Source organism: Phyllopteryx taeniolatus, chromosome 13 (genome assembly GCF_024500385.1).
Source record: "Phyllopteryx taeniolatus isolate TA_2022b chromosome 13, UOR_Ptae_1.2, whole genome shotgun sequence".
NCBI lineage: Eukaryota > Metazoa > Chordata > Actinopteri > Syngnathiformes > Syngnathidae > Phyllopteryx > Phyllopteryx taeniolatus.
In genome coordinates, this window is record NC_084514.1 from 10,975,757 (window position 1) to 11,000,880 (window position 25,124).

The following is a 25,124-nucleotide window of genomic DNA, read 5'->3' on the forward strand; positions in this document are numbered from 1 at the left end:
GCATAGTGGGCGACTGGTTAGCACATCTGCCTCACAGTCGCCTCTGTGGAGTTTGCATGTTCTCCCCGTGCCTGCCTGGGTTTTCTCCGGGTACTCCGGTTTCCTCCCACATCGCAAAAACATGCATGGTAGGTTAATTGAAGACTGAATTGCCCGTAGGTGATATTGTGAGTGCGAATGGTTGTTTGTTTATATGTGCCCTGCGATTGGCTGGTGACCAGTACAGTGTGTACCTTGGCTCTCGCCCAACGATAGCTGGGATAGGCTCCAATACGCCCGCGACCCTAGTGATGAAAGCAATACGGAAGATGGATGGATGGATATTCTGATGCTTACATACACATATTCTGGTTATGAAAACAATATACAGGTATTTGAAAATGTTGTATCCTCGTCTCATGTATTTAGGTTTTTTCCTGTGCTTCAGACTTTTCAGACTGCAAATACTCAAGTTTGGTAATGACTGGGGTAGTGTTTGATTCCAATTATGTAAAAAAAAAAGGCAATTTTAAAATGTTGATCAGTTTTCCAAGCTGATGTCGATGAATGCGATTTGTTTTTTAAAACAGCAAAACAATTTGTCTGCTTTCATAGAGGAATACGGTCGGTAAATCGTAAAATACAAACATTTGAGAGGCTAAAATCAGAGGACTTGTACTACCACTATGGAGAGGACCAGTTGAAAAAAAATTTGACTTACTCCTGAACAATTTCTCCCCCTTCTTAAATGACGGCTATTTTCCGGAATGTTAATACTTAAGTCTGTATTGTGCACCCATGCACCTTAGTGCTCATGCATGAGCAAGAACAGGTATTACATGTCCAAGCTCTACAGTCGTGTTGGGCCAGGGAAAAGGAACAGCCACATTGTCAAACAACCTGGGACCTCATTTTTAATGGAGGCTGAATGTTGGTATGCCAGTTCTTACGCCTACTATGAGTTTTATAAAAAAAAAAAAAAAAAAAAACTTGGTAGGAGAATTTACTTACTTGTATGGGGGCTATCGTACACACATTTTGGCACTTAAAACCGAGAACCCAAATGGGTACGTGGCGGCATTCATGAGGTGCTTTGCATTGACCACGTTAGTGGTTACATATACTATTTGTTATGGCTAACTCTTCTCAACTCTTTCCATTAGTTCTCAGAGCGAGATGGGTTCTTTATAGACGCACGAACCAAGTGTTTGGTTTATCCCTGCCGGCTGTCGTTGGCTGGGTCACCTGTTCCAGGTAGTCAGGTTTGGTCAGTGTGGTATTCTCAAGAAGCAGTCTTTTCGATTTTCTTGTTTATCACTTATTTCTTCTTCGTCTCTGATCTATTTGTACATCTCCTATCTACGTCCTCCATTTATCTAGTCCCCCTAGTGTTCGGACTAGGGCACCACAGTCGGGGAAGCAAGGGCCTTTGGAAAACAAGCCGACCAACTTGTGCTCCAAAAACCTAATCTATGAAACTTTTCATTTCCGAGCAATTTACTATAAAATTGAAGGCCCACTTTAATGTTACTTGAATAACTTTGTTATTGTATTCATTTCAATTCTTTGCACTTTATTCCGTTCCTTGAAAAGTATTGTTCCAGATATTTTGAATGTTATTTATTTGGCCACTGGATATTTGTGTGTTAATTTATTTGATTTAATCTTTTGTTCATTGTGCTGGGTTTTATATATAATATTTGTGTTTTATACATACATGGAAAAAAAGGTTAGAAAAAAATTGACATCCGTTTCATGTAATTTTAAGGAAAAATACTATATCCAGATTTACTGTGCATTGTTATCAGGATATAATATTTTCTCCATATTGCACAGGAGGCAATTTGTGTCCAGAACATTATGCAGGCTAGGGTTTATGTAAACGGAGCTTCCCAGCATGCCTTTTGGTTGTTTGGCTGTAATTGTGTTTGAATGTGTTCTTCCATCCATCCATTTTCTATACCACTTATCCTCATTAGGGTCACGGGAGAGCTGGAGCCTATCTCAGCTGACTTTGGACAAGACTGATTCACCAGCCACTAGTTTATTTAAATTGTGTTCTTTTGTGTCCTTGTAGAGTGGGAGTCAGTACTGTTTTAGCTCATTATTGCTTATTTTGTTATAGTGGGTGGTGCACAACGCGTGACAGTGTTCCTGAAGTTAATGACCCAAAGGTCTTTCTTAAGGCATTACAGAATGAACACAAATATATGTACCGCTATGTGCGATAATGTATGGTTTTGAGCAAATAATTGGTTATATTCTAAAGAAACACTTAAAAATTGATGAGAATTGCCTGTATATAGCATATGCCATCTATTGCAGAAATCTATTTTGAAAGGAAGTACTATTGTACACACCATGTAAAAACAAAAAACAAACAAATAAAACAACAACAAAAAACTTACCTTTTAGATTATTGACTGCAGAAAGCAAACCGGCACAACTCTAAAACACAAATCCAACATACTGTACTCAAATGGTACTAGTTGGTGCTAAGCAAATGTACAATGTATTTTCAACCTATGCCATATTGTAAAGTATGTTTATTTCTGCCCTTCACAAATGTAACGATCAGCTCATTTATGGGGAGCCTGTGGGGCAGCCCATGAAGTACATGATCCAGTTCAGAGTTCCTGCTAAGATTTAGAGTGAAACGGGCGCATGTTTGTCTTGGGCTGTTCCTCAAGCTACCTGATATAATAATACTCATAGTTTTAGGATGTCTTGAGATGCTAAACACTGTGGTTATAGGGAAATGTAGCAAAGGATGTTTATTTTTCTTGGGGTAGTTAGGCTTTGTCAAAATTAGCCCTTCCTCAACACAGAACTTAACCCCGGAACTGAAGGAACTTCTAGAGTATGAAGTCAGTTAGTGACAAAAGTGAATGGCAGCTGAAGTGTCTAGGTAAGACTCCTATCTCCATGCATCCATCCATTTTCTGTACCGCTTATCCTCACTAGGGTCGCGGGCGTGATGGAGCCTTTCCCAGCTATCTTCGGGCGAGAGGCGGGGTACACCCTGAACTGGTCACCAGCCAATCGCAGGGACATATAAACAAACAACCATTCACACTCACATTCACACCTACGGGCAATTTAGAGTCTTCAATCTCACTGGTTTGAAAACTAGTTGGCAACCTGATGGGGGCTCAAGTTTCCGTTGGTTGCAGAGACGTCTCCATGACGTCTCCTTGACATCTCCTGGAGTTTCCTGGAGACTAGCTGCGTGCCCAAGGAGTCGTAGTAAAATCGAACATGTTCGATTTCACTGGAGAGCTTTTAGCAACTCCTCTATATGCTCATTGTAGAAAAAAACCTTAACTTAGCTTAGTGTCAAAATAAAATTGTGACCATTCGCAACCAAGATGTACTGTATGTAGATGCTGACGAAACTTTGGGACAACAGCATTTGAGAGCTCAACAGCAGAAGAAAGTACTTTACTTAAGTCACTAATTAGTGACGTAAGTATTCTTTTATTTTCCTGTCAAACTCTCAAATGGGTGACGGACAGCACCTGCTGCTGCACCTGCATGCAACAAAAGCACTGTGCTTACTCAATTATGTTTTTATAATTGTGAGAATCCAAAATTGGAATTACAAAACACAATTAGATGAATTGTCCAGCCCATACGTTTCAAGTGTAAATGGTTTTGTCTGAATTGCAAGCTGTTATTAAGTCTTTGTGTCTGCATGAATAAATCACTGGAAACCTGTGTCTAGCTCGCTGTAGGCGAGCAATCAATATTAACTTTCAGTCTCCATATTTTACACACACGCACACACACACACACACGCAGACACACACAAAAACACAGATAGTATACTTTATATATTTATGTAAAGCAGCGACTTCTGGGAAAATTGAATGTGGAGTTGTCTGGAGACGTCTACCAGATCTCAGCCTGGTGAGAGCCCAAGCAACATTTTGGTCTTCCAGAATGGCAACCCTGCTTCGATCAGTCTGCCCCAGTGCAACTGTGGCTCCACAAGTAGCTTACCACCACTAGAGTGTGACTGTAGAGTTGAATATAACAATCCAACAAAACAGAACACTTATATACCGTAAATACATGATTAAAGCACACCCGTGTACAGAAAACAAAATACTGTAAACAAAGAAAAAGATAACTCCATCTGTAAGACCTGATGGAGCACAGCCTTGCTATTTGTCCCTTTTGCAAATTCACTATCACCTCAAGCAGGAACCAAGTGCTCATCCGTGTCGATGTTGGTCGTCGAAAAGAGGCCACTATTGTTGGAAACAGGACGCCACTCTCTACCTTCTTAATATAAATAGGTTAGCATGGCAGTGAAACTGTTGAGCAGCTTAGTGTGTGTGGACAAAGCTCCCTGCTTGCTACTTGGGGGTCCACATGCACGTACTGGATACAAAAGGAGAAGAAGTTCGTAAACTGCAACCACCCCCCAAAACAAATTTTGTCTTAGCTAGTAATAAAACAAGGCACATATGCACTTCCATTGCGCATATACGAAAATGTGGCCCCTCATGGAGGTTAAAGTCATACACACAGTGGGTGCTCTGCATTTAGGGAGGGGCGGCCCTGAGAATACCACATACTAAAAGCATATATCATGTAGAAGTAAAGCAAAGTATATATAAATATAAATACATTAATACAGTCGTGGGAAAGAATTTGACCATCAGTTTCCTTTTAATATAATGATGACAAGGCAAATAACTCATAAGAGCTGATATCTAGCCATTTTCCATGCTTTTTTTTTATAACATCCAAAATCCTATTTAATAATACAACAATAATATTCTTCAGGTAATATACCTTTAGCAGTACCATGTAGGCATTTAAATGAATAAATTGAAGAAACAAGGGTAGGCTAATAATTGTTTTCATCATACATACACTGTATATATACAATTTTACTACACACACACATATTTTAGTTTGTTTTAGATAAAATACCATCCAAACAACCTGGGCAGAAATCTTCTTCATAAACACTTTCATCCTAACGCCAACTCTGAACACTAACCCTCAAGATTGACATCATGCTTTGCATACAATTAGATCATTGCAACAATGTCTGAGTGGAAACAAAAACTAAAACTCATGTGCAAGAATAATAGGACAAATCCTTGCAAATCATGTAAACTGCCGCCCATGACCCCCTAACTAAAAGATCTCCAAAATATCACCCATCCACCCCTCAAGGACTAACAATTAAAAGCTATAGAGATAACGATTAAACAGAAGGAATTGAAAAGAGACCACCTGCTGATTAAAACAACAACAACAACAAAAAACACAAATCATGAACACCAACCTTAAATGTAGAAACAAAAGTGTCACAACACATACAGGAAAACAATCTAGTGCTAATAAAGTCCCACAATTGTCTCCAGGGTCTCCAAGGTCTACATCTGGAGAGGTGCAAACAGGAATGCCAATTTTGTCTCAAGCCTCAATTCCTAATCCATTCAATAGTTCTTTATTTTAGCCTTGTCCCAAGCCTTCGACTGTCACCTCAGGTCCATCAACTGCACAAGTTTGCAGAAGGCAGACCGAAGTCATGTTGGCAACATGCTGTTATTATGTAACAAAATTGATCCAGATATCCAGAAATTGGAGGTACTCTAACCAATCAGAGGGACCTATCAGATGGATGCACGTGCACCGCCGCACGGCCAGCACTTGCAGAACAATACAGTATAGTTTGCTAATTGCGACTCACTCACACACACAATAGTCTCCCTCCACACTTGAAAGGCATTTCTAACTTGTCGGAAGACAGGCAGTCATTGGCTGACCCCGTCGGCTTTTTGTGGACTGGCCTTTAAGACCTTTATAGCCTTTCTATATTTTATCGCTTTTATATATATATATTTGTGCACCCTGTAGCCTATTGGTAGCGTTTTCTGTCTCTGAAAAGGAAACTAGAGGATAATAGCAGCAGCCTGAGGACACACTACAGTTATACTAACAATGGCAGAATTATAGTCTTTGCAAAGCACATAAAAAAGCTAGAACAAATTTGTCCAATGTTAACTGGAGGAGGATCAAGAAAATTATTATAGAACAGAAGGAATAATAATAATAATATGATAATAATACTAATAATAATAATAATAATAACCATAACGTTTAACATTAACACTAATAACAGTTTTATATAGTTTTTCTCAAGTGACACAATGAAAAGTAAAAAGAAAATGTATGCATGCATACAGCATGAGTGTCAGAGTTACTGTAACATGCTGTAAATTAACAGTTTCCTATTTTCCTAATTGCATCTGTTGCAGCTGGTAGTACATTACAAACACAATGGCAAAAACTCTGCCATTGTCTTTCCAACCTCGGCTGGAGTAGACCTGGAAGATGTTCTTCACTGATTCATTAAATATCATGTCCAACAACCTTAGCCTACACTTTTTGTAATCCTAGAAATTGCTTCTATTACTGCCAAGCATGTCTCTTGTACCACTTGAGTAAAGACCTTAGAAAGGAACAGAAAAGAAAGTGCAGTTATTAGCCAGTAGTCTTTGGTCTGTGATCTAAGATGCCCCCTGTAAAATACAGTAATTGAAACATAAAGTTCAGGTTTCCCTGTCCTGGGTTAGTTCTCAAGAGAAACATTGAAACTGTGGCTTTACGAACATTTTTCAGGACAGATTAGATGTGATAAGAAGCTGCTTGTTGACTTCTGCGATCTATGTATCTACATACCTTCCTCCCTGTATACGTGCAATGTGTGGGCTGAGGGAACCCATTCTGAGGCATAACAAAGAAAATTCACCTCTTACCCCTGTCTACCACATAGTGCTCTTAAGCTTCGGATTTACAGCCTGTCACTCAGTAAAGCCTTGAATTAGCTTAATAAGGAGAGCTGGACACATGACTTAAACCTCACGTGGAGAGTGACAACAAGCCAATATGGAGACGCTCCAATGTGCTCTTTTAGTATGACTGGGATCTAGGCTGTTAACCTGCCACACCAGATGGTATGGTATTTAAATCCATTTGTCCAAGAGCCAATAGAAACGGTTCGAGAAAGAAAAGTCCAATCTTTGCTCTTTTGTTTATTGTGACATGTAGTGTAGTTCTTATTTAAACTGATTCTGACTATAAACACCCTCTCCTTGGACTTTACCATGGTGGAGGGGTTTATGTGTCCCTATAAGTTATCGGGGCTTTTTGCCTCTTGTTTGGTTCACCCAGGGAAATCAGGTGCGAGGTGAGAGACCAGACCAAGCATGGATGGCTCAGACCCCTCTATGATAACCAATAACTCAGGCTGTGACTATCAAATCTTTTTAGAACGGATTATCCGATTGACTATTGGTCGAATAATCGAATAATTATTACCCCGTCCCCACTATGATGATGATTATTATTATTTTATTTTTACCACTAACAGGCATATTATTCTCATTTATGCGGGATGGACTTCAATCCTTAAACTGCATATGTTGGTACTGAGTGTATGGGATAGATTTGGTGTACAGAATTTAGCATTAGCCCACTAGTAATTACCATTTTAGGTCAAAAAACACTAACTACCATTCGGATCACTTATAAATCATGTTATATGTAAATTACACATTGAACAGTGTCTTAAAACAATCACTTACAGATACAGAAGTTTATTAGTGGCCCAACACTGTGTCCGTCTGGAATAAATGTCCATGTGAAACATTGATCCCGGCGGTGCAAATATTGGTTCCGCACAGATATTTTATTATTTTTTTCGGTCCCCGAAGAGCTTCGAGGCAGAAACTTTGCATCGACCTACAGTATTTTTTAAGTCCACTTTGTCGTTTTTTTTGCCCTAGCCCTACTAATAACATTGAACAATGTTTTCTCTTGCCCAAATGTGGGTCACTGAGGCCCCTCTCTTGAACCAGGCCTCTAAGTGGAGCTAATTGCTGGTGGCCGGACCTGAACCTATGGGACCTGATGGGCACAGCCCAAGAGGGAACATGGATTCCCCTTCCCATAGGGTTACCACCTGTAGGAGTGGCCAAGGGGGTCGGGTGCGATGTGAGCTTGGTTGTTGCCGAAGGCGGGCACCATGGCGCTCCAATCCCGTGGAATGTCATCTCTTTTGCAGGGTAGGAGCCTGACCTGGTTTGCAAGGTGGCGAGGCTCTGGCTAGTTATAGGCAGGCTTGCCTTGACTCATGGCTTGGGCTCTGGGACCAGTCTTTGAGAGAACCTCTGGAAAGACTGTGTCTCATAGCTGGCCTGGGAAAACCTCAGTATCCCCTGGCAGTTGAGAGGGAAGTCTGAGCTTCCTGCTTAGGCTGCCACCCATGTGACCTGATCCTGAAGTGGTCAGGTCAATAGCGGTAGATGTTTCATGAATGATTATGGACATTTAATCTTTTGATTAATTGATCTGTTTGTTTCCATTTTAGTTGTCTTAAGTTTCAGTTAATTCAAACCCCTACAGGCCAGGTAGAAAGGTTACAGTGGTTGGCCTCTGATACCAATGAAGCCTTAAGAGTCATTGGCGCTGTGTTGAAAAGGCACCTCAACAGTGTTCTGAAAGCAGACTGGCAATGTGTCTCAATTGCTAAATTTGGGTCAGCAGAAGAATTTGATCAGTCAGACCTCTGATCTCAGAGCCCACAGTAAGTAAAACTGAACTACTGCCACAAAGAAAAAGGGTCATGTGCATGGTATTCTTGAATAGAAACATAGTCTACCTTATTGGATAATTAAGTTATAGGCACATTTGACCGAATAGAATCCTGCTCCTGAGATTCCCCTGGGAGGAAAACAGTTTCATATAAAACATTAACAAAGAGCGTTCAGCTAAGCCATCGATGGCTCAATGCTTTGTATCATTGATGTGACCTGTCAACAGTTTTCTGCTTAGGCTTGTGGAAGAACCATCCCTTAAGCCATTAGCACATGTTTGCAGCCATTGGAGCTGTCTGCACGCTTACACACTCCCCCCAGGTCTGTGGTATGCATGATCCAAATAGGTCCGTGTCTTTTTGGGAGGTAAGGCTGGCAAGACAAACATGGGAATCACATAAAGCTCACCATACATCTTTATCAAAGTGCATTTTGTGCAGGCTTGGTGGAGTCTATTAAACTTTATTGTGTCTATGCGTCAATGTGGAGAATAGGGAGCAGGATACAAATGCAAAAAAATGTCGCACAAAAAGGACCTCACCTAACTCTTAATGCTTTTGAACGTCTATGTGGTAAACATGCACACGTTGTACCTTCTACAAGGACCTACAGTAATGACACAATACAAAGACCACTGTTGGTAAAAATCTTTGATGACACAGTATCTTTGGCTCATTTTAGTATGTAGCATTTGGTAATCCAAAACAGCCCATCTGTTTTCTGTCTATTTGAACGAGACTGGCGTTAGAGTTTAGTATAAAATTAACCTGTTTATTCACTGAATTTTAAGCAAATATGTGCATAAAATCACTAGTATGTACCCGTTGTAGAACTGTGGCTGAGTGATACTTGAGTAGTGGCCACGCTGTGATGAAAATGAGAATCTATACAAATGCAAACTCATTGTTGATGTTGTGAAGCTGCAGTACAATGATTCAGTGGAAAATGGAAATGGAAGTGTAAAAATAGACTTGGCTTTCTTTACTTGTTCTCCGCACCAACTTCCATCATGTTGCTTGTGTTGTTTTGAATGCATAATGTGACTTGTGATTTTTGGTTAATGTTCACTGATCACACCTCAGCCTGATTACCTCCATACCTGTTAAATCAAGAAATCACTTAAACAGAATCTGTCCTGACAAAATCAAGTCGGACAAAAGATCTAAAAAAAGCTGCAACAAAATGACACGATCCTAAGAAATTCCAGAACAGTCAAGAAATTAAGTAATTGAGATCTAGCAGTTTGGAAAGGGTTACAAAAGCCATTTTTAAAGCTTTAGGATTCCAGCGAACCATAGGGAGAGCAATTATCCTCACATGGAGGAAACATGGAACAGTGCTGAACCTTCCCAAGAATGGCCGGCTTACAAAGATTACTCCAAAAGTACAGCAACGACTCATCCTGGAGACCACAAAGGAACTCAGGGCAACTTCTAAAGAACTGCAGGCCTCCCTCACCTCACTTAAGGTCAGTATTTATGACACAACAATAAGGAAGAGACTGGACAAAAAGGGCATCCATGGCAGAATTCCAAGCCGAAAACCACTGCTGACCAAAAACAACATAAAGGCTCGTCTTTCTTTTGCAAAAAAACAAAACAAAAAAAACATGAAAACATGATTTCCAAGACTTTTAGGAGCATATTATATGGACTGACAAGATGAAAGTTGAACTTTTTGGAAGGTGTGTGTCTCGTTACATCTGGCGTAAATGTAGCACAGCATTTCAGCAAAAGAACATCATACCAACAGTCAAATATGGTGGTGGTAGTGTGATGGTCTTGGGCTGTTTTGCTCCTTCAGGACCTGGACAACTTGCTGTGATTGAATGAATTCTGCTCTTTAACAGAAAATCCTGAAGGACAATGTTCAGCCATCAAGTTTGTGACCTCAAACTGAAGCGCACTTGGGTTCTACAGCAGGATAACAATCCAAAACACGCCAACAAGTCAATTTCTGAGTGGTTTAAAAAACAAAATGAAGGTTTTGGAGTGACCTGGTCAAAGTCCAGACTTGAATCCGATTGAAATGCGTTAAGAAGGCCCTCCATTTTTGCTGAATTCAAACAATTCTGCAAAATATCTCCACAGAGATGTGAAAGTCACATTGCCAGTTATAAAAAAAATAAATGCTTGATTTCAGTTGTTGCTGCTGAAGATGGCCCAATCATTTATTAGGTTTAGGGAGCCGTTACTTTTTCACACTGGGCCAGGTAACTGAATAGTTTTGTTGGGAATCACTGATATAGACAATACGTATTTGGACAGAGCATTTGTCAGTAAACTGAAACTAGTTTCACACTGAACAACCAGATATGGATTCTTATGGGAAGACTTTGTACACAATTTTGGAGTGTGTTTCCAGGATAGTTTGATAAGGATCCTGTTGCTTAAAATACTAAATACTCCTGACCAGACAATGGGGTTATTACTACATTATTTTTCTCAAAGCCCTCAATTTCTCATGCAGAACTATAAATGGTTATAGATAATGAAGTGATCACACAACATGTGTAATAATTGCATCAAGACAAGGAGCGATAAGGAAGGCTGTGTGATGCCAGAGGTGTTGTCCCACTTCAACACACAGACCGTATGATATAAAGGTGTGAAAGCGGTTCTACTCGGCCCATAAGGGTTGGAGGGATACACATGTGATTTGCTGCATTCCTGTGTTCAGCAAATATGACCCCCTATGTGTGGTACAACATCAACAGCAAAGTAGAGACAAAAAAGATTATTTGTGTTCAAATTGCATGTCCTTGGCAGAATTTGTGGTCAGCTGTGTTTACCTTGCTATTGCATGAAAACAATTTCTACCGAAACAACCCAGGACCATCACTCCACATTCTATCCTGTTCAGGGTCATAGGGAAATTAGAGCCTATCCCAGCTGACTCAGATGATGAAATAGTTCATTTGTCAATGACCGAGGTGTCAAAATAATCGTAGTTTTCTCAGATTCGCAATAATGTCTGGGGGAAAAAAAAAAAAAAAACTTATGTTGGTAATGTCACTTTGTAGTTAAACATAAACATATATAATCAGGTTTAAATGATTTGATGCAAAAAAAAACTGTATTGGTCACCGTGGTTGTACAGTAACTGTAGACTTTGTTGGGGACGCATTTCGCAATTTATTATATGGAGCAGCGCGAGTGTAACGAGCACTGTGGTCTGTTTTCAGTTTCAAAAATATTTTGTTTCTTGGCTATAAAACACTGTTGTGGTGAAAACAAAAGAGGCACCCTGAACTAACCTGTCAAAAACAGGGCTGATGCAGAGACAAACAACAGTTCACACTTATATTTTGATTGATAAACATAATTAATCCTGTCCTTACCAATGTACTTGATGAAATTGTAAATCAGTCTTGACAAATTGTCTTTCATTTGAAGGAAATGCAAGAGGACCACAATTGTTACACCATTTCTCGAATAATCTCTCATCGAAAGGCAAGGTGCTATAATTTGCCTTTTGGTTCTTTATGCAGTCATTCCTAGAGTTATTTTTCGGGCTGACACCAATTGTATTCATATGGTGAGGTATATAAAATTGTCCATCAACAAACATTTACACACATCGTTACGTAATGAGGCATTACTCTATCTAATGTACTGACCCATATGCAATTAACCTTTCATTAGGTGCTAGCTGACAACCTCAAGGCAGCTGAGAGTAATAGTGACACATAATTATAGTCAGGTTTCCATAATGGCCAAATTAATTTTTTGACCTTTTTTTTACTTATGGGCTAAATCATCTCCTCATGATGCTGGCCACCTCTGCTAAAATCACCTACATCTTCATTATTGAGCCAGGAAGCAACAATCTCTTAGATATAATAAAACAGAGGAGACAATGGAAGGATCATTGTGTGTCGCTGTACCAACACACCAACTATATGTGCAATCACCAAAACATGAGTTTTGAACTCTTATTATGAGCAATTTAATAGGATAGTTGCAGAGAACGTTTGGTAAACTTGGTTTCACGGTTTAAAAAATACTTCAGCACTTCTTCTTTTCCTTTCGGCTTGGTTTAGCGGTCGCCACAGCGCGTCATCCTTTTCCATGTAAGCCTATCTCCTGCATCCTCCTCTCGAACACCAACTGCCCTCATGTCTTCCCTCACTACATCCATCAACCTTTGGTCTTCCTCTAGCTTTCTTGCCTGGCATCTCCATCCTCATCATCCTTCTACCAATCCATCCATCCATCCATTTTCTGAGCCGCTTCTCCTCACTAGGGTCGCGGGCGTGCTGGAGCCTATCCCAGCTTTCATCGGGCAGGAGGCGGGGTACACCCTGAACTGGTTGCCAGCCAATCGCAGGGCAGCCAGCCAATCACAGGGCATTTCTACCTTCTACCAATATACTCACTATTTCTCCTCTGGACGTGTCCAAACAATCGACATCTGCTCTCTTTAACTTTGTCTCCAAAACATCTAACCTTAGCTGTACCTCTGATGAACTCATTTGTAATCTATCACAGCTACAGCACACCTCACCGATGCCCTGCTGCCCTCGTACATGTCCTGTATTATTCTAACATACTTCTCTGACACTCCAGACTTCCGCATGCAGTACCGCAGTTCCTCTCTGGGTACTCTGTCATACGCTTTCTCTAGATCTACAAAGATACAAGGTAGCTCCTTCTGACCGTCTCTGTACTTTTCCATCAATATCCTCAAGCACATTGCTTGTTATTTGCCAGTTTTCTGTCAAAGCTTCACACTTGCCCTTTTATGTGAAAGGATAAATGTCTCAACTCACCGATTGTCAGCTCATGCAGTTTGATGCATTAATGCAACTGCAGAAGAGCACTTGAAGAAAGTGGGCTTCAAAGAAACCACTGAGGTTGCAGCTGCCGAATCAGATTTCTCGAGTCGGATAATAGCATTCAGGTTCCTAGAGGCAAAAACAAGGATGTGTCATAAATTATGAATTTCTAGGAGAACAGCAATGGATGGTGGTGTCATGCAACTGTCTGAAGTAGTGCAACCCCCATCTTAAGGTAGGGATGACTCCTTAAGATGACTGAAGTGGCAAATAGAAGAAAAGAAATAGCTAAACAGATACTAGACACTCACAGTATTAGACACAATATAATGAGATAAAATGTATGGGTTTGATCAAAACGTGTGCCATAATAAGATAAGTGTGCCTAAAGAGGAATTTTAATGAGTTGATTCATTAGTATAATTTACATAGAAACCAGTATGTACAGAGGCACAGCAGGAGAGATGTAAATGGCCTCCATCAGTTAATGGTTGCGTGCCTTGCTCAAGGTTATTCTATTCATTAGTCAGAAGCATACTGGCATCATTCCAACAACCATACCCATCCATCCATCCAGCCATTTTCTGAGCCGCTTATCCTCACAAGGGTCGTGGGAGTGCTGGAGCCTATCCCAGATATACACCCTGAACTGGTTGCCAGCCAATCGCAGACAACCATACCCAATTTCCATAATTTGGTCATAAATGGTCTCCTGCTTTTTTTTAGTTCTCAGCGTGTTTTGTCTGTTGTCTGCAGCAGGTTTCTAATCTACAAGCTTCTGATCCCTATATATATATATATATATATATATATATATATATATATATATATATATCCATGGAGCCATCCATTTTCTGAGCCGCTTCTCCTCACTAGGGTCGGGGGCGTGCTGGAGCTTATCCCAGCTGTCATCGAGTAGAAGGCGGGGAATACCATGAACTGGTTGCCAGCCAATCGCAGGGCATAAACAAACAACCATTCGCAGTCACATTCACACCTACGGGCAATTTAGAGTCTTCAATCAACCTACCACGCATGTTTTGGGGATTTGGGAGGAAACCGGAGTGCCCGGAGAAAACCCACAAAGACACGGGGAGAAAATGCAAACACCACACAGGCGAGGCCGGGAATTGAACCCCGGTCCTCAGAACTGTGAGGCAGTCGTCCACCATGCCGCATATATATATATATATATATATATATATATATATATATATATATATATATATATATATATATATATATATATATATATATATGTGTGTGTGTGTGTGTGTGTGCGTGTGTGTGTGTGTGTATAATCTACAAGTCTTCAGTCTGATGCCTATGTGTTGTACCTTTTCCTTTGGCTTTTAACAGCAATTCTTCTGAAGGGTTGATGGTGTTAAGAAAAAAAATGTCCACTGGAAATTACTTTTCAGTAATAAAGCTGACACATATTGTAAGCAGAAAAGACTTGGCCTTCACCTAATACTTTTGTCCAGCATTTCAGAGTATGTAATTGCCATGATAGTTCATTATAATCCTTTATAGCCTCGTGGATGACTGAGAACAAGTCAAGTTTATTAATATAGCCCTTAAATCACAAAAGAGTCTCAAAGGGCCCACAGATTACAAAAATCAACAATATCCTCTGGTCTAAATCACACATTAGGGGCTGGGAAAAACTCAGAGCAAACCCAATGAGGGGAAAAAGGAAGGGGATCACTGATACTTTGTATACTCAGTATCAAGTAACTTTTTGTGAACAAAGGTCATTGCTGGAACTGGTCTTGTGCATTTCAGTCACATGTTTTTAATTGTCAATACATTTGACGAGAATGATCACTGAGTGAAGATGCAAACTTCATCAGCTTCATTTGGTAAAACATACACATGCAAACATGAACACAATTTCAATGGTCTTTCTAAATGTTATAGCTTGTAGACATACTTTCAAATGGTGACTTTATCCACATAAACAAGCCTGGCTCTTTCAACATAATGCTACCTGAGAGAAGGGGCTCTAACTGCAGTCTTCAGCCAAGGGTTGGTCATCCATACCTTGCATTCTCTCCTAAAGGAAGAGGATTAGATGTGACACGCTGGCCATTTCTCATTCTCTCCTGCTCTCCTCTCTCCTCGATGTGTTCTTGCAGGTTAGGGTGTGAACTGATGAGGTGGTTGACTTCTTCTTAAGCACACAGAGAGGAGAGACTCTTGTTTTCTGTCCACAGTGGGAATTCAAGGTCAGTGTGCGCACACATACAGTCAGTTTTATATATACACTATATGTGCAAGTTAACTGTTTATAAACCATAACCACAGCGTCACACGTTATCAATATTCAAGCAGTAGTTGAGTGAATTCATTTTCAACGTAATTTGACTGACAGGAGAAGGTCTCACATCACAGTCCAGCAGCTCGAGGCCGGTCCTTATTTGACATTTTATGTATCCTTTAATTAACCAGATAAAAGCTTATTGAGAGATAAAATCAGTTTTTTAAGAGCCATGCAGCAGAAATTATACAGTACATAACACGACAACATGTATACAATACATAAAAACTGAAAAATAACAATGACATTAAAATGTAAGGCATCTGATTTAAAAACAGTGACAAAGCCCAAATGCTTTCGAGTACATACATGGTGTTTTTTTCCATCCATACATCCATTTTCTGTACCATTTATCCTCACTAGGGTCGTGGGCGTGCTGGAGCCTATCCCAGCTATCTTCAGGCGAGGTACACCCTGAACTGGTCACCAGCCAATTGCAGGGCAAATATAAACAAACAACCATTCGCGCACATATTCACACCTACAGGCAATTTAGAGTCCAACCTACCACATGTTTTTGGAATGTGGGAGGAAACCGGAGTGCCCGGAGAAAACCCATGCAGGCACGGGGAGAACATGCAAACTCCACACAGGTGGGGCCGGGATTTGAACCCCTGTCCTCAGAACAGTGAGGCAGATGTGCTAAGCCGTCATTCACCTTGCCGTCTGGTGTTTTTTATTCATTCAAATTTGGGAGGCTTTAAGACATTTTTTGAGTCTATTTAGTGGGTTAAAGACTATATAGCTATGTGCCAAATGTTTATCCACTTTATAGTGAAATGCAAGGCTCGCACCCGTTCGTTGTAAGACGGACCTTTCTCTCCGCCAAGTATGATGCCGTGTCATTGGACCCGAGAGACAGAGGTGAAGTTAACATAGCGCAAATCAGTGAGCTTAACGTTAGTCCACTTTACCAACATAATGTTTGCACTACGGGCTGCGGAATGTCTCTTTTAATTATGAGTACCGTCGAATGTGTGGCTCGTTTTTTTTGTTTTTTGTTTTGTTTGTTTTTTTACAGTGAGAAGGACAGTAACCACAGTAATGCAGCCATGATGGTAGATACAGTACAATGTGCTTTTTGCTCGTTGTAGTCACTGTGTGACATACGGCCAGTCTGATGATCTGTAAGTGGCAAAACTGTGAGCCAAGTAGGTGAAAAACGTGCCAAATGTGGCCAGAAAGTAATAAGGGTAAAATGGATCATCATCATGTACCCAAACAGAGAAGGGTTTTGGTGAATGAGATGAAGGAAATATTTTTCTGTCGAGGTTTGTTCATTTTAGTTTGAACAAATTGAACAGTTCCAAAACTTGTAGTAGTACAATGAATATTTGTCTCATTCCTAGTCAGCTGGTATAAACTCATAAATGCACAGCCATTAATATGTCACAAAATGCTAAAATGCTAGATGTTTAAGTGAAGATGCACAAAACAATGCCTTATCTTTTCAGGACAGTGTGAACTGTTGGTTATATAAAAAAAGAAACCAATTAGTTGTACGTTATTCAGTGAAAGGTCTTATTATCTCTTTTGTATTCAAAATTGCTCTTTAACCAAGCAAAAATAGAGTTTATAGATTTTTTTATAGATTGTTTGATAGAATTTTCAGTAGGATACTCCAGCACTAAAATATTGGTTAGCTGCAGCCCTACATTCAACTCCCCTATTATAATTGTCATATTTATATTGTTTCAAAAACTCCTTGCTTCGGGTGCCTGTGGGATTAAGCTGCAAAAAATTGCACCTCGAAATTAGAAAGTTGCTCCTCAAATGAGGAAGTTATAAGCAAAATTGCCTCTCACAGGAAAAAATATATATATTGAGCCTTGTGTGTGTGTGTGTGTGTGTGTGTGTGTTGCAAGTGTTTCAGCAGAGACAGACAGAGACAAAGAGAGAGTGAGAGAACGTGTAAGTTGAGTTAAAGATGTAGAAAGATCAGAAAATTACCGACAAAGGAAGAGAACATTTGGGACATATGGCGCTTAAAATGGAACAGGGACTCATTTTTGTGTGTACTTCTTAGTGGGAAGGTCCCACTGGGAGCTCTTAAAAGTTAATATTTTAAAATTAAATTAAAGTGTATATATGTGACACGCCATTATGAAACAAACAAACTTTTTGACCAAACATAACCTCTAAAACGGTTCAGTTATTAAGATTCGTTAAATGAAAATATGTAAAATTGTTTGAGACTTTACTGTTGTGCCAAGTTGCCAAACAGAAAAGGGAAAACTCAAACTTTATTTTTCTTAAGTTCACGACTTTATTTGAACACGTATAACTTTCTCTTTGTATTTACTTGCAATGCAGAAATGCAGCCCTACTTTTATTTAGTAAACGAGAGAAAATTACACAGTTGTGCTCATATGTTTGATTACCAGAGCAGAATTTGTAAGATGTGAACAATTCTTTATTATGCTGTAATATCATTATATCAGTGGCATTAAAAATCATCAACGATACTATTGTATATCTTGAAAGTTTTTGGGAAAATATATTGTTCGAAACAATTTGCTGTCATGGCAGGCCCAAACACATTACATTGAGAGCAACGGATAACACAAAAATATTGTCCAAACAGTATAAAAGATTAAAGAATAACAACTGTATTAAAAATCTGCAATATAGCGGGACCGTGAAGCAAGAACTGCGATGTAATGGAGGATTACTGTATCTGTATTCCGTGAAGTTGCAGGGACTCATTGTTCCAGGGCTGGGACTCATTGTTTCCAAGACATGTGCATTGTTAAGGTGATACATTAATGGCATCCCTAAATGAAAAGTCCCTCAGTCCTTTAGTATATTATAATAACAATAAATACCTTGTTGGTGAACAAATGACGAAAATGGTAAATCACACAACTACTGAAGAAACATTTGACACTCTGCTTGCTTTTGTCCTTAATTTTTTACATCATCTTATGTATAATTAATTTTTTTCCGCCACTGTTTTTTTTTTGTTTGTTTTTTTTATTTTGGTTGATGCAGGGAAAGCATCAGACAAATGCCTACTTTTTATTTAATTTTATTTTTACTCCTGTGAAAACTGTACCATGGGAGGAGCACAGATTTTAATTGCTTCCCCACAGATGGCAGCCTAGCAAAGAAACTGGGTTAATTGCAAAAGAAGTGAGAGCCGATTGTGACCTTCACACAATACTGCCAATTATGCTCACTGCACCACGTAGCCCAGCGAGGAAAAATAGCAATAGCCTGACTGACGATTTAAATTATATAATTGTGTAATGTTAGGGTTATGAAGCAAAATGCTATTATTAAAATAGACATGCCTATTTACAGGGAAACTCTGCAGTCTGCATGTTTCATTCAAAGGGCATTAGCTGCATAGATGATACATGTGTTATGATTTCTTTGCTGGGTCAGTGAGCACCATGGCAGGTCAGTGGCATGGGGAATCAAATGCGAATCAATACTACAAACTCCACAGTACAGGCGAATTGTGATGAGATGGTCAGGTGAAACGGAAACCACTTGAGAAAACTGGGGTCATATTTTGACAGCTTTACTTTTACACTATAACTACAGAGTAATTGGCTAATAAGAAATAGCAAATTTCAAAACTGTTAATTGGTCTGATGGGAATGTGCTATCACACTGGCCATGTGTTGTCTGTGCTGAGCAAATCTTGCAGCGTTAACCACATTTGTGCTGAATTGTTGGCATTCCAGCTGTGTTATATATTTGTTGTTTATTTTTAGGACTCATTTATATCCGGGCACAAGAGACTGCAAGAAAGTATACTTTTTATTCATTCAGGAACATATCTCATGTCGTATGAATTTATCAGCTTTGAGAAGCTGGTTTAATCAAGGCTACAATAAACAACATACAAAAGCCAATTAATTCAACATTCTAAATATGAATTTTGAAGAAAGTTTATCTTGACATTTTTGTTATGGTTTGAAACCAAAGGTGTTAGATTGGACCCAAAATCAGACTGAGACAGAAGAAGTCGTGGGAAGGGGTTTTATTGTGAACTGTGCATGGTCCATAATCAGGAGACACAAGGGTAAATACGAGCACTGGAAGTTAAATAACTTTCTTCGATAGACAATACTCAAATGGCGAGTCGGCCGGTGTTCCACAGAGGTGCTGGAATACTCTGACGCTGGACTACTGGGACTGCCGGGCTTAAGGGGAGACTGTGATGAGTGCTAATTGAAACAAGGTGCGCAGGCGAGAAGGTGATCAGTCCTGGAGAGGGAGGGAGAGGAACAGAGCACCGCCCATGCTCTGCAGAGGAAGCTCAGAGTGCAAATCACCACAGTACGCTGGTGTCCTCCCAGGCTTGGGGCCCGGTTGGCTCCTCTGAGCCTCCTTAACTAACCAGTGCCTCCACTAGTTGGAATTCTATTAGTATTAACATTGAAATAGACACACTTAAATCCCATTCCATTCATTTATAATGCTTTGCATTGGAACCACAGTTATCAGTCGGTTTTATAAATGTGTTCCTTTATATAGTGCTTACAGGGTTCCTACGCACGTATGAAAATTATGGAAAAGTCTGTATTTTTATTGGATACATTTCCAGGTCTGGAAAAGTATGGAAAATGGAAACTATTGTCTGGAAAATTGTCTATTTTCTAAACCCCCCAAAAATATGAACAGCTAAAAAAATATATTGCTCGATCTGTGTTTTTTTTTATTATTATATATTTTTTTAAGATGCTTGGAAGCGCAGCTACAATGTTTGTGTGACAGCACACAGTATTATACCATGGTCTTGGGCAATAGATATAATGAGATAATAATAATGAGATACTGATTGGCTCAGAAAATTCCCTCGGTGTACATTATCAGGTGATAAGTACAGTACAGTACAATTCTTGTCATTCCTGTCAAAAAATCACCACTATGTTCCTAATTAAAGCACAGCACCCTTAGCCGTTAGATTAAACGAGCAAATGTAGCAACCTGACACAGTCAGATTTTCTGATAATTAAATGTAAAGTACTCTGAGGACAGAAAATAGTGAATTCAAATCAATAATGAGTGACTTAATAATTTACTTAATTTGGTGATTAGGACACCTTTGATAACTGGGATGCTGCTGAGGAATTGAGGGGAAAATGAAGAGAGAAAAGTGGCAAAAAGATTTACTGTAGATCAACTCGCAGACAAGAAGGATGAAAACAATGCGAAGAAAACAACAAAATAGGTGATTCAAATGCTGAGACACTTCCTGGCACAAAAACTAACATAAATAAATGGGATTAATAAACGACGTGGAGGCGTGAACTGACGCGCAGCGGAGGACGGTGGCCTCCGCGAAGTCCATTTATCCCTGATAATTGTCCACTTCGTCGGGCATTGATCCTTTCGTGTACGAGTCTGATCTTGTATGATCGATGTAACTCATAATGGCAAGATATAAGTTCTCTGATGACGGACTCATATATTTCTAATACAAAGACGAGTTGGCTAAGGTTCCCAAATGAATAACGAAATCTAAATGCACACTTTGTGCAAAATTGCTTGATATCACTAACAAGGTAGACGTGGCAGTTGTTAGTCATATGCAGGGGCAAAAGCATCAGCGTCATCTTGTCATCTGGGTTTGGTCTTTATTTGCATGAGCAACATTAACTAGCTAAAATCTTCCGTAAATGTTTTTGGTGACATAATGGCAAATGAAGAATCAGAATGAAATATCTATTTACTCAATTGTGACAAATGATTAGATTTGTATTTTTTTTTTTTCCTCACAATTCTGAGGACCGGGGTTCAATCCCCGGCCCCGCCTGTGTGAAGTTTGCATGCTCTACCCAGCCAATCGCAGGGCATGTATATATATATATATATATATATATATATATATATATATATATATATGCTAATGTATAATGTTTGTATTCATGTTTATTGTTGTTAAGGTGACACATTAACAGTTAACACAACAGTTCTGTTTGGGTAAATGATTTTCATGCCTTTCTGTCGTACGGATACTCTACAGACGAACACAAGCTCTGTCAATAGTCATTTTTATTACAACAGAAGAAAATAGGTCTTTGGGGACCAGCTGACTGGAGGTGTGTGTGGGTGCTGTGTTTAGCTCAGATGTTTTATTACCCCTTTTGTTTGCCAAGAAACAGTCTCGCCTGAAGGGAGGAAACTATCACATTAACACACGTGATACGCTAAACAAAAGATTGTCACTTGCTTCAGCTCTTCCCAACACATACAGTACCCATCATTCAAAATGTGCGAAATTGATAGCATCTTTAATATGTGACGTGCAAACATATTGAGAAAATAAATTGGATCCCTTAGTGGACTGATTTGTCTTACATTGTAACATTGGTTTGAGGATTAAGCGTGGCTGTCTCAGCATGGGAGACATTTACCCAGAAAAAAGGCATAAGAAATTGCATTAAAAAAAAGTGCCTTTACCTTTTATTACCCATTGATCAAATTATATGAAAATGACACAATATGCAAAAGCATACAGTGAAATTTATCTTATTCTGTACAGCGCTTCATGAACATACAGTATGCACGTCATCATTCACATGTGGAGCGTATTTTCCTTACTTGTTTTAAGGTACAATTTTGGAGTCACAGTGAAACACATAATGTATATAAAGGATTATTTTCTAAAATTTTTTTGCTTCCAATCATTAAAATGTGTAATTCTATTACTAAAAGGAATTGTGCTGCAACCGGTGGACATGACATGTTTCAACTTGCTGCCACGGTCTCAGTAAAATACATCTCAATAAAAGGTTTGGTTGCCTTGTTGAGTGCCAAATATAACTTTAATGTCAAGAGACAAAAGTCCTACAAACTGAAGCAGGAGAAAATAAACGTGAGACTCACTGTTATGAAACTAGATATGCCACCAATTTCTCTGAGCAAGGTAGAGATATTTTTTTCAGAGAAGGTGGCCTTCGAAGACAAGAGATCTGTTGAAAATGTGGAAAACATAAATATGATTTTTCAATTAGCCAATCACATCAAGCCACTCCAACTCAACCAAAGTAGGCAGACACAAAATCCGTAATGTACCACCGTTTTGCATATTATATAAAAAGTGCCTGATAAGACTGTCTGGGAATCTTATGTGCTGCATTTTGTGCCTCGTTTAACTGAGCTTTGATCAGAAAATGTCTGTATTCTATAATCCATGAATGCATACTGCAATCTCTTTTTATGAACATGTCCCAAAACTGTCATAGCGGCAGATGGAACAGTAGCAAAACTCCTGGGCATGAAAGTTCAGGTGCAGTTAAATTTCAGTCCCTGAGTCATCAAGAATGTTTTGTTGGTCCAGGTGGTCCTGTGAAAAATGTGCTCACCACCGGTGAGCTATTTCAATTTGTCCTGTTATTTCCTGCTTCAAATGATACTGAATGTCAGCACTTTAATGAAAGGTGTTATTTCTCATTCTTGCGTTGGCCCCGTTATGCTTCTCATGTGATAGCCAGAACTATTTTTGTCCCAGGCTGCAAATGAAGAGGCATTTGTGATTTTTTTTGTTCGTGTGATAAGTAATGAGACATGCACAAGGTTTGTTATGTATTCAATGTTGCTTGCGAGTGTGTGAGTATTTACCTCTGAAGAAACAAATCATGTTGAATCAACCATTAATCCATAATAATGATGGCAATTTGGTCCTAGTCCAATTGATCTACTCTGGCCACCATACGAATTTGGGATAAATGAGTTAAAATTAATACACCAATGTTTTCGTTCATTTTGTTCTATCACAGGATGAACACATTTTATATTATTTTTGGGCCATAACTATAAATATAATGAAGCATTTAAACTCACTCACCATATAGACACAAATAGGCACAGTTGCATAATGTAATACAAGAGCACTGGAAAAACATGCTTTGGTGGTCATCAATTGTATTTTGATGTGAAAATATGGTTTCAACAAAGTACTGTATGATTTTCCACCTTTCTATGTTGCTTAAAAAGGACCTACAGCATAAATGTTTTTTTTTTCTCTCACTAATTTTAGGGTTGCTTCAATACCCTCAAAATGGGCTCGAACCGCCCGTGCAAGAGCTGTATTTAAAATTCTCTACAAACAGAATGTTCAGTTTTGAATTCAGAGATGTTTGGGCTTTGGAAGTTTGAGGTCGCCATTTGAGTACTACATGAAAAAAAACAAGCAAAAAAAAAAAAAAAACTGAAAATATAGTTGTTGATGAAATGTTAGCCAATATACTGAATAATGAAAGCAGCAATATTAACAAACCAATCAGAAGAATTACAAAGAAATAATTATGCATATGAGAAACAATTATGCCCAAACACAGTTGGGCATAACAGTTGCTGGAACAACTGTAATAAAAATCTGCAATATAGCAGGACAACGAAGCAAGACCTGTGATGTCTCGGAGGATTACTGTATCTGTATTCTGTGATGATGAGTTGAAGGCTGGGACTCACTGTTTCAATGACATGTGCATGACATGTAAAATTATATATACTGTAAACAGTATACATATATGTGCAGCTAGCTTTTCCTCTGTAATTGCTTACACGTAAAATAATTGTAAATGTATGCATCTACATGCCTGATTTCACAAATTTATATAAATAGGAGGTGACGGTAATACAAATGTTACTGACACTGAAATCAGAGTACAAAAGGAGTTACTCTCTTCAAGCCAAGTGGATGCTTCATTATGCTTCAGTCAGACTGTAACACGAAGAATGTCATGTGGTCCATTATTAATTACTGCCCTTTCGGCCTTGAGATGGTGTAGTACTTCCACTTTTGTTTTTTATCTTTATCACCTTGTCAGGGCAAAGGATTATTGTGATGCAGAATTCTCCTTGCCAGTTGACTTAGAATGCAAAAAGCATTTACTGCCACTGCTCTGCTTCCTCAGAGGATTTCAGTAATTGAATATCCTTTGATGACGGCCCACTTAACAGTGAGGAAATGGCTTCAGGAGGTCAAAACGGAGAGGGAGGGCATGCATCGTCCCTCAAAACATAGAAGCATCGTTAAAGAGACCTCTGAGAAACTTCTAAATAATAATAATAATAATAATTATAACCTTATTTTTGTAGCACCTTTCAAAACAAAGTTCTTTGACAAACAATGCAACAATTGCCATGCTTATACTGTACTGTTGTATCATAGAAAAATGAAGGAAAAAAAAAGAGACCAGGAGCGCTGATGTGAGATCATAAAAATAGATCATTGTTTTTTAATACAAATATAAAATAGAAAAATAGATAAATACATTTTAAAAAAGGGGACAGATGACAACACATAAAATTAACATTATTCTGTAAAAGTTAAAAACCTATTTAAAACATGACTGATTTCGCGTGCCTCAGCTCCTCTGGCAGGTTGTTCCACAGTCAAGGCGCTCTGATGGAAAATGGTTTTAGTTTTGATCCTTGAAATATGACCTGGCAAAGATTCTTGCAT

The 25,124-nt window shown here is 39.0% G+C and overlaps 1 protein-coding gene across 1 annotated transcript in view; it reads left to right on the forward strand.

The window, feature by feature from the left end:
* LOC133488169 (leucine-rich repeat and fibronectin type-III domain-containing protein 2) overlaps window positions 1–25,124 on the forward strand; it is a 139,883-nt gene that overhangs the window by 44,153 nt on the left and 70,606 nt on the right. Inside the window, 1 exon segment of the mRNA XM_061795736.1 lies at window positions 15,516–15,605. The gene's annotated coding sequence lies outside the window, so the exon portion shown is untranslated.